Consider the following 17,608-nt stretch of genomic DNA (forward strand, 5'->3'; position numbering starts at 1 on the left):
ATAATATTATCAATTACCCAAAAATTAGCTACTAGTACTTAGAATTTTTAATTCTAATTAGTATTTGTCTACCGAAATTTCGACAGCATCTCCCCTGTAAATTCAACATCCCCGAGAATTAAACTCGGCCAAATTCATCAATAACCATACCAACAACACCAACAACCATACCAATAACATCAATAATCAATTCACAACACATTCCAACATTAGTAATCTTCCTTCCAGCATAATTCATCAACATTCAATTTAACTACGAATTTTCAAGCCGATATCGACACTTACATATTCACTACCAATTCAAGATCATTCAAGTGCCATTCAAAAGCATTTCATACCATTCTACAAAATATACAAAAATCCCACCAAGAGTAGATTCATCCGAAATCTCCAACCTTCGACACAACAGTCACAACACATTTTTAATCTTCCAATTTCATCAACAACAATCACAATTTGCACTTTAACAATTCCATTCCCATAATTACATAAACTATAATAAAATCACATACTTTCCGACAACAACCTAACAACAAATTTTTCATGCTAACTAGAACCATTAATCTTCCATTTACATCACATGGTCACAACAACATAATTTAACATACTAAACAAATTCAATTCATCTCCCTTGCACAAAAAGGCCACCACACGGCCACAACCCACACACACACACACACACACACACGTCTCACACACCACACACAACATCTCCATATTTTCATTAAATTCTACTCACTATAACAATATAAATTATCCATAAGAAAAGAGTAGAATTCTTACCTTTTCCAATTTTTCCACATGATAAAAAAAAGTACTCTCTTGCCTCCAAATTTGTATCACATTGAAGAGGGTTCCGGGCTTAGTAGGAATTCAAAAGAGATGAGTTTTGAATCAAAGATTTGAGCTCCAAATTGTTTTTTCTTTCTCCTTCTTGTTCGGCCGAGAGGCCCTCTTTTGCTCTTCTTCTAATTTATGGGTTTCATTTATTTGAGGACTTGGGCCATGTAGTTGGCCGGCCACCACCTTGAATTTGGGCCTCTTATTCTTTATTTTTTTTTTGAGTCCAATTGAATATAGGTCTTATTTTGTAATTCCCGAAACTAATTTCCAAAATTTCAAATTTTGCCCTTGCTCTTCCTCCATATTTTCACATCAACATTTCATGGACAACACATATATTAAATAAAAAAAATCAAATTATGGCCTTATTTCTTACAAGTCAAAATTATTTCGAGTTTTCCAAATATGCAAAGATATGGGATATAACATCAACATACAGTTACGAGGGCTATTCATAGTAACGTGTTAACTGATTTACTCCATACGGTCTCCAAATGTCATATATATATATATATATATATATATATATATATATATATATATACACTTATACTCATTTAATATAATCTTCATCCCTAATCCTTGTATAACTTTGCTATCCCTTGAGCTCATACTAAGCCGTCTACAGTCTTGGTAACGCGAAATTTTTCGGGGTGTAACATATACGATGGTTCGATGTGGGAGAAAATTAGTTAGTAGGCCCAGACTTGGTACAACAAGTGGTTGACAAAGTGAAAGCAATTCAAGAAAAACTACTAGCGGTACAGAGTCGGGATAAATCCTATGCAGATAACTAACGGCGCAAGTTAGAGTTTGAGGTAGGCAATTGGGTTTTTCTAAATATTTCGCCTGTGAAGGGAGATATGAGATTTGGCAAGAAGGGTAAGTTAAGCCGTCGATGTATTGGGCCACACAGAATCATTCGTATAGTGGGTAAGGTAGCATATGAGTTGGAACTACCTTCTGAGTTGGAGTCTGTGCATCTGGTATTTCATGTGTCCAGGCTCTGTAAGTGCATAGGAGATCCTTCAAGGGTTGTACCGGTAGATGATATCCAGGTGACTGAGTAGTTATCATATGAGAAACCCAGTGGCTATATTGGATAGAAAAGTTCATCTATTGCAGACCAAGGATGTGGCTTCTGTTAAAGTTCTGTGGATAAATAATAATATTGAAGAAATGACTTGGGAAGCGGAAGAGAAAATGAAGGCTAAGTACCCGTATTTTTTTCCGTCATCTCAAGAGGCTCAGTTTGAGGCATCACCTTCCCCAGGTATTGATTTCATTTATAGTTATTCTTATTGGTCGTGTGAGGCCATGGTGTTGTATATATTAGCATGTGGCCATGTGTGGCATGATTTTGGGTTGCGGTGTATAGGTTGGATTTTAACATTTATAGGGGAGACTCTGCCAAACTTTTTATAACCCATGATCCGTATGAACATTCGTGGACGAATGTTTCTAGGGGGGGGGGGGGGGAGGGGGAGAGAATGTTACACCTCTCGTTTTCATCTCAAGGAAGTCTTTGGCTTATGAGTGGTCCATACCCTTAGTATGGAGATTCGCACCCGAGTTCTTGAGATCTTGAATGCCTTACCTCGTGTGTACCGAAGTATAAGTATATGTTTCTTTCAAAACAACAGGATTAGAAGTTAAACGAATCGAATTGACGTGAGTTGGAACGGACTCAGGGGAGTCTGCAGAAACAAGTCACCATCGATGGGCCGTTGACACGTTGATGAGCTGTCGTGGTGCACCGTCCCTACTCCGCTGCCTCTGAAGTTTCAGGTAGCAGGTCGACGAAGCACGTCGACGAGCCGTCAACTCACCGTCGACCCACATCGCTTGAACTTTCTAGTTTTATCTATATATATTTGGCCCTCACATTTTATTTCATTATTTTTCACTCCTAAATCAGAGAAAGACCTAGAATATTTCCACTCTATAATTTCCATCATATTAGTGGAGATTTGGTAAGATCCGAGCCCGTAAAACCCGAGCTAGTGATGAAAAAGATTATTCCTAAGGTGTCTTTGAAGTTGATGAACTTGGGAATTGGAGTTTGAGTATGATTCAAGATATTTATATGATTCCTACCTTTGTGTTTGAGTTAGTTATCAAGAATTTTAGTGGTTTTAAGTAAAGGGAATATAGTTAAGGAGTGGGAAGTTGAATAACAGTAAAGTTAGGGTTAAGAGTTATTTTGAGGGATGATTTGGTATAGATTTGATTATATTTTGGTATGTAGGTGTTGTTATTGTTATTGTTGATGTTGTTGTTGGTGTTTGGGTTGAATTGAAATTGAGGGATTGTTAAGTTTACAAAGGAGATGCTGTCTGAAATCGGTTAAGTTCTGTTCATAGTGGAATTGGATAGTAGTTGATGCAAATGGTCTAATTGTGGCATATGTTATTTTAATTGTAGTCTAAGCATTAGCTATTATTAAAAATCATCACTTATAGAGGAAAACGATTTGAATTTCGTATACAAGTATAGAATATAATACAATCAAGGTTTAATGTGCGCTTGTCCCCACACGCACACCAACCACAATCAAAGCATGAAATAGGGTTTCGAAGCATGAAAAATTCACCTTTTTATTCACTAAAGAACTTTTGAAAAGGAGAAATACATCCAAAATAGGGTTTTCAAAAGAGACATACCTTGATTAAGCCTAACGTAACTCAACAATTCCCTTTTACAACAAAGAACACCCAAAACCCTAGCTTGAGTCACTTTGAGAATGATTGCCTTGCAACCCTAGGTTTTTCATTAAAGAATTATGTTAAGAATCATGGGTTTAATGCTAGGATTGATTAGTAATGTTAAAGATGTTCTTACCTTAATGTTGGAAGACTTGGAGGGAGGACTTTCGTCCTTAGGATTTATTAGAATTTGAATAAGTGATAAAATTTACTGAACCCGCTATATATATACACGACTGGAAATACGGGCCATATTCTGTGGCCTATTTTACATTAAAAAAAATAGTGGACCCCAAAGGAGACGGGTGAAATACGCCCAAGGAATATGAGCTGTATTCTTTGGCCGTATTCCCGCTTCTCCAAGACGCTTTCACACTTAGCTCAAATTTACAGAGTGTTACATTATCCCCCCCCCCCCCCCCCCAAGATCATTCATCCTTGAATGAGAATTGTAGCCTACCAAGGATTCACTAAACCATAAGTTGTTTCAAACAAACGCAAACGATTCACGTAAGAATAGCTAGAATCTTTGACTCATACCTGCATTAGGGAACAAGTGAGGATATCTTTTCTTTGTATCCTCCTCTTCTTCCCAAGTTGCTTCTTCGGTATTATGGTTTCGCCACAGGACTTTAACTGAAGCTACATATTTTGTTCTCAACCTTCTAACTTACCCATCTAGAATCTGAACTAGTTCTTCTTCATAAGATAACCCTTCATTAATTTTAATTTCTTCATGGTTCAACACATGGGAAGGATCAGGTTTGTACAACCTCGACATCAAAATGTGAAACACAAGATGCACCATGGCCATATCAGATGGTAACTTCAACTCATAAGCCACCGTCCCAATTTTCCTAACAATCTCATATGGGCCAATGAAACGAGGACTAAGCTTGACCTTTTTACCAAACCGCATTACTCTCTTCATCGACGAAACTTTGAAAAATACCCTGTCACCAACAGAAAACTCCAGCTCACGTCGCCTCATGTCCATATAAGACTTTTGTCTACTCTGCGCTATCTTGAGTTGTTGAATAATAAAATTAACTTTCTCGATTGCTTGATGAACTGAGTCGAGACCCAACAATTCTACTTCAGTTGGTTCAAACCAAGCAATTGGAGACCGACAACGCCTCCCATAAAGAGCCTCATAAGGAGCCATCTGAATACTCGCTTGATAGCTATTGTTGTGCGCGAATTCGATAAGAGGTAAATGTTCTCTCTGCCTGCCCGTCAATTTCACGATGAAAGGCAGTGCTCAATTTCACTCTAGTTCCCAAACCTTCCTGAAAGGATTTCCAAAAATGAGTAGTAAATTGCGCACCTCTATTAGATATAATCAATGTCGGAACACCATGCAATATAACTATCTCTTTTAGATATAACTTGGCATACTCCACCGCGCTATATGACATCTTTACAGGGAGAAAATGGGCAGACTTTGTGAGTCAATCCAGGATCACCCAAATCGAATCAAACTTAGCTTTTATGCAGGGTAGACCCACAACGAAATCCTTATTGATCACCTCCAACTTTCACTTCAGAATCTCGATATTCTGAGCCAGACCACCAATTCTTTGATGTTCATCCTTCACCTGTTGACAAATCAAACACTTAGCCACAAAGTTAGAAATATCGACCTTCATGCTTCTCCACCAATAGTGCTGCTTCAAGTCCTTATACATTTTGGCGGATCCCGGATGAACCGAATACTTGGAACTATTAGCTTCCGTCATTAATTCTTGTCGAAGCCCATTAACATCAGGAACATACAATCGTCCTTGCAACCGCCGAACACTATCTCCAGTCCCAATAGTAAATGAAGTTTACACACCCCTTTCCACTACATCTCAGCTTTGCCAAAAGTTCATCATATTGCTTGGATTTAATCCTTTCCATAATGTCAGACCGTGATGGCGCGATTCCCACTAACTCTCCATCTTCAGTTTCATCAAGTGTGACCCCAAGACTAGCAAGTCTTCGAATTTCCTTCCCCATGGGCATATCATGAACGCGCAAATAAACCAACGTGCCCATAGATTCAGGAACCACATTAGCCTTACCAGGATGATACAAAATATTCAAGTCATAATCTTTTAAAAACTCCAACCACCTCCTCTAGCTAAGATTCAACTCTCGCTACTTAAAGATGTATTGCAAGCATTTATGGTCAGTAAAAACATCATAATGATCACCATATAGATAATGATGCCAAATTTTCAAGGCAAATACCATGGCAGCCAACTCCAATCATGAGTCGGATAATTTTTCTCATGCTTTTTCAACTATCGCGAAGCATAAGTAATAACCTTACCATTCTGCATCAATAAACAACCTAAACCAATTCTGGAAGCATCACAATACACCACATATCCACCAGGCCCAGAAGGTAAAGTGAAAATAGGATCCGAAATCAACCTTGTCTTAAGCTCGTGGAAACTCTTTTCACAAGCTTCGAACCACCGAAACTTAGCAGCCTACTATGTCAATTTAGTCAATGGGGAGGCTATAGACGAAAACCTTTCCACAAACTTTCTGTAATAATTTTCAAACCCCAAGAAACTAGGAATATCAGTCACACTAGTTGGTCTAGGTCAATCCTTAACCGCTGAAATTTTCTGAGGATCTACTTCAATACCCTCACCAGTCACCACATGACCCAAGAAAACCACAGACTCAAGCCAGAATTCACACTTTAAGAATTTGGCATAAAGTTTGTTCTCCTCAAGTGTTGTCAAAGTTATTCTCAAATGATTAGCATGAACCTCACGAATTTTAGATTACACCAAAATATCATCAATAAACACAATAATGAAGCAGTCTAGATAAGGCTTAAACACACGATTCATTAAATCCATGAACACAGCAGGCGCATTAGTCAACCCAAAGAACATCACTAGAAACTCAAAGTGCCCGTAACGAGTACAAAAAGTGGTTTTTGGGATACCATTCTTCTTTATCTTCAATTGGTGATACCCACACCATAGGTCAATCTTTGAAAATAACTTAACACCATGCAGTTGGTCAAAAATCATCTATCCTAGGCAAAGGATACTTATTCTTAATAGTCACTTTATTAAGCTTACGGTAATCAATGCACATTCTAAGGGAACCATTTTTGTTTCTAACAAACAGTACTAGAGCACCCCAAGGTGAGTGTGACACCTCAGAAAATCATCCGTGAGCATACAATGAATAGACCAACGAAGAGTATGAGTGTACGATGTTTTACTAAGAAGGGAATGACTACCAATGAGTTTTGAAAACGCGAAGGTTGCAGATTTGCATTGCGACCCAGTGATCGTAAAACACAATAGGGCCCGTAAAGTGATTTATGGACCGTAAAGTGCCATCGTCCTCCAACTATCAAACTTCAACTTTCTGTCAAATGTTGAAATGGTTAAATACGACTCAGAATACGGATCGTATATCGAAATACGGCCCATAAAGTGCGACCGGAAACCACCATGGACTACAGCAAACCTTTCTGTTTCTGATATGCTTAAATACGATCGTGGAGGACGGACCGTAAACCATAATATGGCCCATAAACTGCGTTTACGGCCACTGTGCATCCCGACTACTGTTCACAAAAATCAGATTTTTAAGTTATGTATAAGGGACCCCAAGCTCATTTTATTTCATTTCTCATCTTCACAATTCAAGAATTCTCTAGAATACTCCAAAACACTTCATCCACAAGAATTCAAGAGAATCAAGGGAAAATCAAGATCAACAACGCCAAATTCATGAAAACAAGAGTGTGATACCTAGCTCAAGTTCATCTTCCTCAAACAAAACCAAAAGAGGTGAAGTAGGGTTTTGGTGCTAGAGTAGAGACTCCACTCAAGGCTTGTTCCACCATCATCCAAGGTAAGTTTCATGACCATTTCATGTTGTTTAAGGTATTGGAAGGTTAAGATACCCGAATTGTAGAAAAGCATAGCAAATGGGTCATAAATTAGTGAATAGTGCCATGAGTGAATGGTAGTTGAATTGAATCATGAATGTTAGTGTGTTGTGAGTATGAATGCGTTATAAACGACATGTAGACCATGAGATAAGTGTGATACATGATGAAATACGATAGTGAACCCAAAACCTTAAAGGTGGTCGAGAAGAGAAATGGTGGATCATGGTCGTTGTATATGAATGATGATTGTTTATTGCTATATTGTAGTTGTTGTTATGGGTGTTGGGAGTTGATATGGAATATAGGAAAAGTAGTATAAACAAAGGAAGTGCTGCCAAATTGTCTCTAGAAATAGTAGTGCATTCTTATAGTTGATTAACTAACGTTAGTACGAATCCTCTTTTGAAGGTAGAGACGTGACATTGAAGGAGAATAAGCGAACGCTAGATTGCTTAAACGAGAAAGGTATGTGAGGCTTAACTCTTCTTTCAAAAGGCATGAATCCTTCAAGTTTTCCATAATCCTTCTATAAGATGAAGATTATGAGTCCTTCTATATATATCGAATCACATATAAGCATGATAATAATGGCAATGAGCTAGAGTATAGAGATTCAAGAAATTGTGGCACGATGTTCCTACAATGCTAATGATGTTATTATTGCTACCACTCGCCTTATGCCTTATCTCCTTCAAGGCGAGGCATGATACCCATGAAATGTCCATAACATAAACGGGGGTTCACGACCTTACGTCACCCCGACATAGTGTGGTTGCCTTAAAGCCTAATGTATGCTCCTAACGCTAATGTATGCTATGACAATAAGATGATAAATAATGCTAACTTGTAATACAACTATGGGATGCGTGGAATACCAAGAAATGATAACACAATGCTATGGTATGAGATGTGTAAGAGTGATGTGTTATGATTGATTTTGTGATGATATAATTCCACCGCGCCACGATGGCCGGGCATGTCACCACTAAGGCGGGCTGCATATGATTCCACCGTGCCTATATGGCCGGGCATGTCAACACTAAGGCGGGCTGAGATGTTACACCGAGCCTAGAGGGTCGGGCATGATCACCACTAGTGGGCGGCATATGATGGTTACCTGGACGCGGGTTAACGACGAGGACTATGATGAGATTATTTATATGATGTGATGACATGTATACCATGATTATATAAAATGTGATATATGCAAGTAATGAGATTGCCTATGACACTTGTGCAGGTTACACCTTTGCCTCTCGACTCATGATCTTCCTATTATGTTTGTTTATTTCATTCCTGCCTTACATACTCAGTACAATATTCGTACTGACGTCCGTTTTTTTTGGACGTTGTGTTCATGCCCACAGGTAGACAGGGAGGAGATCTTGCTCCATATTCATAGAGGTTGTTAGCTGACTGAAAGCATCCCATTGTCCGGGAGGTACCTATGATAATTCTTTTGTGGACAATTGTAAATGTCATCTCATAGAGGCTCGTAGATACTCAATGTGGGTCATGTGTCTCATGGCGTGGTCATATTGTAAATATATTCATATATATTATTTTGCTAGCCTAAGGGCTCATGTGTACAAAAACATTATGTTACTAAAGGAAAATAGGTTTTCTTATAAATCGAGCATGAATCCGATAAATAATTGTTAAATAAGCCTAAGGAGTACTAGTACGAGCGCTGCTCGGCGGTTAGCCCCGGGTACCCGTCGCGGCCCCTAGCCGGGTCGTGACAGTGAGGAACCTGGTACCTTTATCCAACAAGTCCTTTAACTGATCCTTTAATTCCCTTAGCTCCGCTGGAGCCATACGATAAGGTGGAATAGAAATAGGTTGGGTGTCAGAAATAACATCAATCTAAAAATCAATAACTCTATCAGGAGGAATACCAGGAAAATCGTCAGGAAACACTTCGGGATAATCACTAACTATGGGAACATATACGAATTCGGTACTACGGCCTTTGTATCATTAACCGCGACAAAATGGTAAATACACCCCTTAGTAATCATCTTATGAGCCTTAAGATAGGAAATAAATCTACCCCTTGGCTTAGCAATTTCATCCTCCCACATAATAACAAGCTCATCGGGAAAGGCGAAACGAACTAACTTATGGCGGCGACAATCCACATTAGCATAACATGCGGACAACCAGTTCATCTCCAGAATTACATCAAAATCCACCATCACAAGTTCATACAAATCAGCCACGGTCTCACGACCTTTAATCACAACAACAAAATTTCTATACACTCTAGAAGCAATATTAGGAACACCCGAAGGCGTCTAAATAGCAAAGGGTGCCAACAAAGGTTCGGGTTTCATACCCATATCAAGAGCAAAATAAGGGGTCACATAGGATAAATTTGAACCCGGATCAATCAATGAATAAGCATCATGAGAACAGATGGTAAGGATACCTGTAACCACAGCGTCAGAAGCCTCCCTACGAGTCAGCCCATAAAGCTGAGTTGTCCCTCCACCAGAAGTGTTAGCAACTTCCTTTCCTTTGCCATTATTACAGGCATTCTGATTATTATTGTTGGCATTACCAGCAGGCGAATTTTTAGCAGATGCAGAAGCAGGCAAATGATTCCTTTGGTTTGACACATCAGCCATCTCGCGTAGCAACTTTCTGCACTCCCTCGTAATGTGGCCGCTAATACCACAGTTATGACAGATATGAACTTCCCATACAGCGGACCGACTACTACCCTGGGAGAACCTGCTTTGGTAATTATTCTTTTGAACTTGCCTACCAGAAGGCACACTGGCGTTCGAATATGCACCAGACTTAGCAGGTGTAGAATATCCTCTCCTCATTTTCCAACTCTCTTGTTGTTCAGCAAACCCAACCAAAGATGAGAAAGTGCAAGTAGGAGACAAAGCAACAGCAGCACATGCAGACTTAATTCGTGGGACTAACCCACGTACAAAATGAGTCAACTTATACTTCTCAGTCAGGATCATGTACAGTGCATATTTTGACAGACGGGTGAACTCCAAGCTGTATTGACGAATAGATTTTGTACCTTGCTCAAGTTTCTCGAACTTGGTAGCCGTAGCAAACCTCTCTTCATCAGACAAAAACCTTTCCATGAACGTCTCTTCAAATTTAGCCCACGTAGGAGCTAAAGTGGCATCACCCCTCTAAGACTCCCACATCTCAAACCATGCATGAGCAACATCCTTTAATTGATAAGAAGCAAACCTCACAGCTTTGGAACAATGGGCATTCATTGCCCTCAACGCCTTGAAAGTCTCATCTAAAAGTGTTGGGGGTAATTCCCCTCTCGTGACCCCAAAGAGCTCTGGTGACTTTAAGTCTACGAATTGCTTAAGTCTGCCTCAACCATGAGGTTTCACAACTCCACGCTGTTGCTGAGCCGCAACTAATGTAGTCAACATTTGAATAGCAGTTTGCATCGTACCAATCTTAGGCACACCCGCAACAGGAACAGCTAGAGAAGGCAGTGCTTGAGGTGGTGCTTGATTCCCAACATTATTTTTGTAACCAGCATTCGCGCCTCTAAGATTTCAGTTAGCTATCATGGGACGTCCTTGGCTACCATTTCTGGATCGTGCTAGAGCCATTTTTGTAATAGGCACAAATTAAATAATGCATTAGAATCACCCTAATAGGATTTCACGCTCTACAGCACAATCTAGAGTCAAGAAGAATAGGAAACACCTATAAATGTCCTGGGAGTTTCCTGGTCATGCAGGTGATCAGGCTACACAAGGAAAACTCCACGAAACACAGCTCCATAGACACCGACAGCAATCCTAGGACGTATCTAAACCTAGGCTCTGATACCAAGCTTGTCACGCCCCAAAACCCACCCTAGACATGACCGGCATCCAACGACATGAACAATATCAGAAGAACCTAAAAAAAATGCAATAACAACAATTGAACAAGCCAGGTTCAATATTCACCTCCAACAGTTTATAAAATAAATACAATCAAATCATGATATATGAATTAAATCAGCCTAATGTTATAAAACATAATTAAAATGTACCAAGTGCCAAAAGAGTTACGCAACAACTCTTCAACTACCCACAGGATGAATGTAAACTATGAATCTTGTAAGAATAAAGATTGACCGTCTAATCATCGGGACGCAGCCTGGAAAACCAATACAATAAATAGAATGAATAAATAGAGGATGACCCACGAATGAGCTTGTAGGCTCACCAAGTAAAAAACAATAGCAAGTTCTCCTAGCGCTTTAGTCTCTACGAACCTGCTCTCCTTCGTTACCTAACATACCATAAAAACAACAATGGTATGCCTGAGTACTTTGTACTCAGTGAGTGCCTCGGGAACAATATGACATATAAAAATTAGATATAATAATAAGTAAAGAAACCAGTTCTGGAAACTATATGAAATCATTATTAAGTAGTTACTCAACTGGGTGCAATAATCTTGTTAAAACGAAATAAAACACCTATTTATCAAGTTTACAACTTTTGATTATGTCCTTTTAATTTGTCAGATTATCATCAGTAATACTTTCATAAAGAGATAAAGATATCACACATGTCAATACAGGCCCAAGAATAAATTACATTAAAGGGATGGCCCTTGAGATTCCCTGAACATAACAGTGCACCACACCGGAATATTGGACTCTCGGTGGCTATCCTTCCTCCCAAATAGCTAGGCATAAATCGCACCCGGGTAGCGAACCTGCAGTGGCCACTCTTTCTCCCGAATGGCTAGGCATTACCACACTAGGATCCATAGTGACTACCCTTCCTCCCGAATAGCTAGGTCAAACACAACAACAAAGTTCATAGCATAGAAGCTGAATCACAATTCTTCTTAAGGTAGTCACATTATCAATTAACATTTAAGTTCATCATGTCATTACGAAGATACATCATCTCATTGATAATCTTAAAAATGTTTCCATTTCCTTAAACAAGGTTCAATTGTCATAGTTCATCATAAAACACCATTACCAACCCTTAGCCATTATTAATGATCATTACTTATAGAGGAAAACAATTTGAATTACGTATACAAGTATAGAGTACAATACAATCAAGGTTTAATGTGGACTTGTCCCCTCACGCACACCAACCACAATCAAATCATGAAATAGGGTTTCGAAGTATGAAAAATTCACCTTTTTATTCACTAAATAACTTTTAAAAAGGAGACATACATCTAAAATAGGGTTTTCAAAAGAGACATACCTTGATTAAACCTTACGTAACTCAACAATTCACTTTTACAACGAAGAACACCTCACTTTGAGAAAGATTACCTTGCAACCCTAGGTTTTTCATTCAAGAATCATGGGTTTAATGTTAGGATTGATTAATAATGTTAAACATGTTCTTACCATAATGTTGGATGACTTTCGTCCTTAGAGTTTATGAGAATGTGAATAAGTAATAAAATTAACTTAACTTGCTATATATGTACACGGCTGGAGGCGGGTAAAATACGCCCAAAAATACAGGTCGTATTTCGAAATACTGGCTGTATTCTGTGGCCTTATTTTACATTAAAAAAATAGTGGACCCCAAAGGAGATGGGTGAAATACGCCCAAAGAATACGGGTCGTATTTTACATTAATAAAACAGTGGAGTCCCGCTTCTCCAAGACGCTTTCACACTTAACTCGAATTTACAGAGTGTTACAGAGATGCATCACAATATACGGTGAAGTCCTTACCCTCCACGGGTAATGCAAAAATCAGGGTTGAAGTCAACAAAGCCTTGAGCTTTTGGATGCTCTCTTCACACTCATTAGACAACTGGAAAGGAACATTTTTCTGAGTCAACTCAGTCAAATGCAAAGCAATCGATGAAAACCCTTTCACAAACCGACGATAATAACTCACAAGGCCTACGAAACTACGAATCTCAGTAACTCAAGTAGGCCTCGCCCAGAAATGCCACAGAACTAAGCCAAAACTCACACTTAGAAAACTTGGCATACAACTTCTTTTCCTTTAATAGACCAAGCACGATCCTTAAGTGATTCTCATGCTCTTCCTTACTTAGAGAGAAAACCAAGATGTCATCGATGAACACAATCATGAAGTAATCCAAATATGGCTTGGCGATCTCATTCATCAAATCCATAAATGTTGTGGGGGAATTGGTAAGCCCAAATGACATACCCAGAAACTTATAATGACCATAACGGGTCCTGAAGGTTGTCTTTAGAATATTCTCCACCAAGATCTTCAACTGATGATACCCTGATCTCAAGTCAAACTTAGAGAAGAACGCCGCACCCTGAAGCTGATTGAATAAGTAATCTATCATCTATGTCGGGTATTGGATACTTGTTCTGAATAGTAACCTTGTTCAATTGTCGATAATCGATAAACATCCACATAGAACCATCTTTGGAGCACCGCAAGGGGAAACACTAGGACGAATGAACCCCTTACTCAACAGATCCTTCTACGATTCCTCTAACTCTCTCAACTCTACTGGAGCCATACCAAGACATAGGCTGAGTGCCTGGAATAGAAATAGGCTTAGTACCTAGCTCTAAATTGATATAGAAATTGATGTCACGGTCAGGTAGCATACCAAGACACTCTGCAAGAAAGACCTCTATAAACTTGCTAACTATAAGAATAGACTCCAAGGAAGGAGTATCCATGATCGTATCATGAATATGAGACAAATAGGCTAGGAACCCTCTATCCACTAACTTCTTCGCCCAGAGGTACGAGATGATCTTCTTAGGAGTAGGGCTGGAAGTACCCTTCCACTCTAACCGCGGAATGTCGAACATAATTAATGAGACTGTCTTGGCGTGAAAGTCCAAGATCGCATGGTATAGAGATAACCAGTTCATGCCCAAGATAATATTAAAGTCTACCATTCTTAGGCTTACCAAGTCTATACATATATCATAGCCCGTAAAAGTAACCACACAAACCCAATAGACTCGATCTACTACCACAGAATCTCCAACCGAAGTAGACACACGTATGGGCACATCAAGAATATAACGACTCATAGCCAATCCAATAGAAACGTAAGTAGACACATATGAGTAGGTACAACCTCGATCAAATAAAACTGAAGCTGCTCGATGAGAAACAAAAATAATACTTGTGATGACTGCATCAGAAGCCTCCACCTCTGGTCTACTAAGGAAGGAATAATAATGGACCCGTCTGCCACTGGACTATGCATCACCACGACCACTCTGGCCAAACTGAGCTCCTCCTTTAGAACCCTGATAACCTCCCTTGCTGGGCTGATAACTATCACAAGCAGACTGAGAACCACCGTGGCCTGTATGAGCACTTCCCCTACCCGAGTATCCACTTATGGGTGCTGGAGTCCTCGGAGTCTGAAATCTGGAACTCTGATGGGCCCCACTCTATCTAGGCCTTGGACACTCGCTGGAAAAATGGTCTAAGTCACCATACTCATAGCATCTAACCTCCTGAGGCTATGACGTAGAAGCAGAAGAACCGGTATACCCACCACGATTTGTCAGTTTAGAAAAGGAATCCCTCGAAGTCAATCCGGCACTGTAACCACTATGCCTCCAAGGACCACTAGCTGAAGCTTAGAGCGCTGACCTGATGGGCTGTCAAGATAATGCTTGTGAGTCCTTCCTAACTGGCCCCTACCCTTAGAAGCATAACCACTGAAACAGCTAACCTAACGGGCCCTCTTTTCGCTACCCCCACCGTGTGCTAGAAGCCTAGGAGACCCCACACTCATAGCATGATTCTTCACTGACTGGAATGAAGACCCTATGGAAACAAGCTGAAGACAAGACAAATTTAATGGTAGTACTAACCCCTTGATGAACCTCTTAACCCTCTCAGCCTCGAAAGGAATCAACTGAACAACATAGCGAGCAAAGGAAAGAAATTGGGCCTCGTACTCTGCAACTGACATACCCCTCTGCTCCAAATTATTGAACTCATCTCTCCTCATATCCCTCAGGGTACGGGGGGCGTACTTCTCCAAGAACACCTGATGAAACTAGGCCCAAGACAATGGAAGCAACTCTGCTGGTCGACACTCGACGAAAGACCTCCACCATATCTTCAAGTCCCCACGCAACGGGTTGGACATGTAATCAGCCCGGTATAAATCAACAAGACCCATCTTGTAAAACCTCTCATGACTGTTGATGATAAACTCATAGGCATCATCAGATAGAGTACCGAAAAACATCGGAGGCCCTATCTTCATAAATCTGGCAAATGACTCATGATCTCCAACGGTCATAGCTGAACTGGCAATAGGACTAGAAGAATATGCAGGTGCTGGGATCCCGTAAATACGGGGAGCCATAGCAGCAGTAGGCTGTATCGCCTGAGTCTGGCCCTGCTTGGGAGTCAGTGCTCGCACCCTAGTATGAGATCCTCCTGGAGTGGCTGGAAGACCACTCAGTAGGTGCATTCCATCAAGATAGTGTAGAATACAGACCATGGTGTCTTGAAGCATAGGAGTAGAAATCACCTCGAGTTAAGTCTGGTTGGTCCCAGCTCTCCCTCATCCACAGGCTCAGGGAAAGGCTGATGCTTTGGCTCTGGATATAAGGATCTAGATTATCACTAACCAACCGCAGGGGCGTTGCCCCTGGATGGTACTGCACCACTGCCTCTACCATGGCCACGGCCTCTCGCTCAGCTTCATCATTGTGCTCCGACTCTAGCGGTGAGCTCAGGTACCTAATCCCTCACAGTATTAGCACAGGTGCTCACCATCTGTGAAAAAATAGAAGTGAAGTCAGATACCAATTTGAACATCCTAGATACTAATTTGAATAAACTAGCACGAAAGAATTAAAAGTTTCTTAAATGTCCTATAGCCTCTCGTAGATAAGTACAAAGCTCATCGTATCGATCCGCAAGACTCTACTAGACATGCTCTTGTACTTATAAGACCTAGTAACCTAGGGCTCTGATACCAGCTTTCCACAACCCAAATTGTGGGTCGAGCGGGTACCCACGCTCACCCCTTAGTGGGTGAACCCTTCCCTTATTCAATATTCATTTTAAGCAAACCAAAAGAAATAGAAATATCTAAGCAGTCTCAATATATAAATAACTACTAAGTGTGGAATACTAATATAAATGCCCCAAAATATTGTCTAAGTACAGTACAAGAGCCACTATCAATACATAAGTCTGGAAATGACAAATATAAATGAGTCTGAAATACTGTCTAGGAACAATGGACATATATTATAAAGAGGAGTTTTCGGGCTGCGGGTTTGGAACATGGCTCACCCTGGAAACTCGTACAAGAAGCCTCAGGGAAATCACTCACGAGGTGTTGAAGTGGATCCTGTATGCACTCAAAAAAGAGTACAGCAAGGTAGTATCTGTACAAATTCTATCTACTAGTAGGTATCATAGGCCGACAACAAGTAGTTCATATATATGAAGTAAGAATCAACAAGTAGACATGTTGTCAAGCACGTTCACGAAACCAATCAATAATGAAATCAACTCAATATCAATACCAAGTACAAATCAACAATGAAGTATGGATGTAAGAGTGAATGCATATGCAATACAATGCACTGGCTAAATACCTCAAACCTGTACACACATGCTACAGACGGAAATTTCCACATCTCAATAGTCATGACCAGGGGCGAACCCATGTTTGTTCCCGTGGGTGCTTGAGCACTCATTGCTTCCAATGTCGAACTAGTGTATTTACATTGAAGATTGATAGAAAGTGTTAGAGTATGTAATGACCTGCTTGGTCGTTATAGTGTTTTCGGCTCTCTTTGACCTTTCCCTAAGTTTGTTATCTCATTTTTTACCCGAGGGGACTGTTAACGCGCTTTCCAATGTGTTCGAATTTGATTTGGCTGACTTTTTGGGAAATTTGGCTTTAAAAGAAAAAGAGTTGACTCAAGGTTGACTTTTGGGCAAACGGACCTTTTTCAAAATTTTGTCAATTTCGAGAGATCCGGATAGTCATTTAGAACTTGTGCAAATATGTGGTTCGATTCTCAATGCACTCGGGTGCATTTTGGGACTTGAGTTGGGAATTCCGAGGCCACGGGTGCATTTGTAGCTTGTTTTTATAGGTGTCTATGTATGTGGTTTGTGAGCAGATGGCCTCAGGTATTAGTCGGGATTTCAGGATTGAGATTATGTTT

Source organism: Lycium barbarum, chromosome 4, assembly GCF_019175385.1.
Source record: "Lycium barbarum isolate Lr01 chromosome 4, ASM1917538v2, whole genome shotgun sequence".
In the NCBI taxonomy this organism is placed as follows: domain Eukaryota; kingdom Viridiplantae; phylum Streptophyta; class Magnoliopsida; order Solanales; family Solanaceae; genus Lycium; species Lycium barbarum.